This window comes from Perissodus microlepis, chromosome 18 (genome assembly GCF_051167445.1).
Source record: "Perissodus microlepis isolate ML-2025 ecotype Zambia chromosome 18, ASM5116744v1, whole genome shotgun sequence".
Classification (NCBI taxonomy): domain Eukaryota; kingdom Metazoa; phylum Chordata; class Actinopteri; order Cichliformes; family Cichlidae; genus Perissodus; species Perissodus microlepis.
Window position 1 is genome coordinate 12,164,764 of NC_140478.1, and position 3,248 is coordinate 12,168,011.

Sequence of the window (3,248 nt, forward strand, 5' to 3'; positions counted from 1 at the left end):
ATGTGTTATAGATGTAGGCTGCAGTATGCTACCTGCATATTACCAATTTTCGGTCAAATGTAGTTGGTTATGAAAGGGTTCGGGAGCTTTTTTTTCTTTCTTTGAGGAGTTGAGGAGGAGCTAAAGGCACACATTATCTTGTTTGTGTCTGGTGTTTTCAAGTGATGCAGACTTTGCAAGTTTATCAGATTTAATTTCTTTGGTGAAGTGGAAATGTTTAAATCCATAATCTTGACCAGATGGATTGAAGTTATTGCTTCTGGTAAATAGACCGAGTCCTCTTTAACTTTAGAGCCTTGCAGCATAGTTGACTTTCCTGAACAGTGCAGTCTTGGTGCTAAATAATCTAGCAGATGTTTCTATTTAGCAAAGTGAGCTTTTCGGCTTCATTTGCGACAGATAGAATTCAGGTGAACGAAACTGGAATCATAAAATTCGTAAGAACCAATTTTAGTCTGGAAAGTTAGTCTTTGCAGGCTCCGGTGTTTTTGGCCCGTCCTATCTGCCTGTGGCGCAGCAGATTTTTCAGATCCATGTGGACAGATGGCCTGCGGCCAGACTGCATGCATGGTGGTTCTGTAGTCAGTACTTCCCCAGCAGGGCCGTGAAGTACCAAAACATGCATACACAAATACACTGTTTGTGCCCACATAAATGTCTGAACTTTTGGTTGCATTGTTGTGATTATGAAAGTCTTAAAGAGAAGAAATGATAGTAATGCTTATGAATAAAAAAAATCCCAGAACTTTGTCTGTGGAACAGGGAGTGATCTGTAATGTGACGTGTTAATCTTTTGTTTTGTTTTTTTAAGCTTAGGGTGCATTCCTAAAATCCTAAACTCCTCAGCTGTTTTTAAAAAAATAATTATTTGGTCAGACAGGTTTCCCTTGCCACTTTCAGATGCAGTAGTAACTACTTTCTTTTTGGCCTAGATGGATGTAATCAGTGTTTCCTTATTTTGGTGACATGGAGATGTGAGGGATCTTGCCAGTTAGCAACTCTTTGTTCACGCACAATCTCTCTAGTAGTTTTAGATGTGTTGTCACTTTTTGGGGAGCTTTTATTGCACTGCTCATTAAATTTCCTTTTTGTTTTCATTCTCTCAAGAAGATTAATATTACAAAAAATCATAATCAGCAACATGGTGTTATACATCTGGTGTAACAGCTTAAAATGTCACACTGCACCACTGTTTGAGGGGGACTAAACCAGCTAAGGGACATGGACATGTGTACATCCAGTATTGAAGCACTGTGTCCAGCGTGGAAGTGTTTAAATGTTCAAAAAGATGGACCTTCTCAAAGTTAAGCTTCTTGAATGTAATAAACTTTCTCAGACATGACCACTGAGCTGTTCAGGTGAAAGTAGTAAACTAAAAATGGCATATGGCAATGTTAGCCTCATGTGTCTGTTATTTACCACAACTGAAATAACCTGATTACCTATTACATATATTTATTTACTGTGTTAAATAAAAAAGTTCTTAATCATCATGAAATCATCATTTTTCTTCGCTATGACTGAAGTGATCAAAATTTGCATTTTGAGTGTAAAGAAGCTCACCAGCATCTAGATCTACATAGAAACTAATCTACCAGTTACAAACAGTGTAATTACTAATAATCTAACAATTATTATATATATTTAAATCACCGTCATGGATTGGTCCTAAGGAAAAATTGGCTACAGCGATACTCTACATGAACATTTCTATTTTAAATGTCATCCTCGAAATCACTTTCTCTTAATTGGCAAATTAGTCATCATGAACATCAAGTTTGTTTACTTTTGTTAAAACTGATGACCAAAAAACTCCAAAACAATGGTAATAACATGAAAAAGATAAATATTTGTTCACATTTGAGTTTTAGCACATGCCTCTGCACTTATATATAAACATTAGAAAAATTAGAAAAACAACCAGTAAATAAATAAAAGATTACTAAAATCCACTGATTCGGTTACACAAACCGATTTTACAAGTAATGATGATGTAAGATGTGTGGCATTTTGATCCTCGAGCAGTGTCAGTGATGCCTTTAATAGCTTATTTGGCATTTTATATACGCATGCTGGTGCAACAAACAGGTCAGCGCTGTGCTGGCGGACTAAACACATCATTTGTTTTCTTTAGAAAGCAGACTTCAGTTTGTAGGTCTCGATTTAATCACACCAATAATAAATGCAATATATAAAATGTCAGTTACCAAAAAAAAAAACCCACACAGTGAAAGACTAATAAATTATTAGTGACATGTTTTTAATAAGTATTTTATTTTGTATTATTTATTGTATTTTTTTAACTGTATCCCTCTCCCTGTGAACTCAGAAAAACAAACATCATCTCCTTTCATCCCATTGCACAGCTTCACTGTGACTCATGGAGTTTTCTCCAATCACACTTAGTCTTGAGTTTTTCCATGTTTTCTTTTACATCTTTCTCCCAGGGTTGCTGCACTTGATTTAAATCATCACTTCAATAAATATTACAAACAGTCATCACAGTTGCAAAGATGAAAAAAGTCAAAGGTGCTGGAAAAGTTGGAGTTGTTTAGGTCAGATGTTTTATCACTGCCTAGATACATTTTCTAATATTAGAACATTTCCTTGATTTGCCCGGTTTCTCTGGTGACTGGGGAGCACATGGCCAGAGCAGCAGCCAATCAGAGGCCGGGATTAGCTTTCCCTCTCTCTAGCAACAGTGAGTTACTCGCTGCCTATTCATTAATTATTTTCCTGTGGTCTTCCTCAGCCGTTTGGACTCTGCTGATAGCAAACTGCTCCGTCGCTCACTCTCTTTTCTCGCTGCTTTTTGCCGCTGTCTGCTCAGACTGAACGCAGAGTCTTAAAAAACGCATGGATCCACAGACACTGAGCTTTCCAGCTGCTGCTGTGCTGAACTGTGAGCTACTACAACACTGCCAGAGTAGGACAGGAACAGAGATGACTCCTCTCTCACCTTGTGCGACTTTTTCTTCTCTGGAACTAAATACTAAAAGAGGACTGGTGAATAAGAGCGCTCTGCCTTTTCCTCTACCTCCTTTTCTTCTTGTTTTTGCTGCTTTACTGCAGCCGGACTCGGACTATAAAGAACGAAATTATTACAGCAACTGGAAAAACGGCTGGACTTTTTCGCTGGCTGAGGATCGGGAGGGGGGGTCAGTTAGAGGCAGGACTCTGTGTGTTTGGGGGGGAGTGGAGAGCAGGTGGAGAGAAGAGGGAGGGAGTTTAGGGTTGGGGGGGGGGGG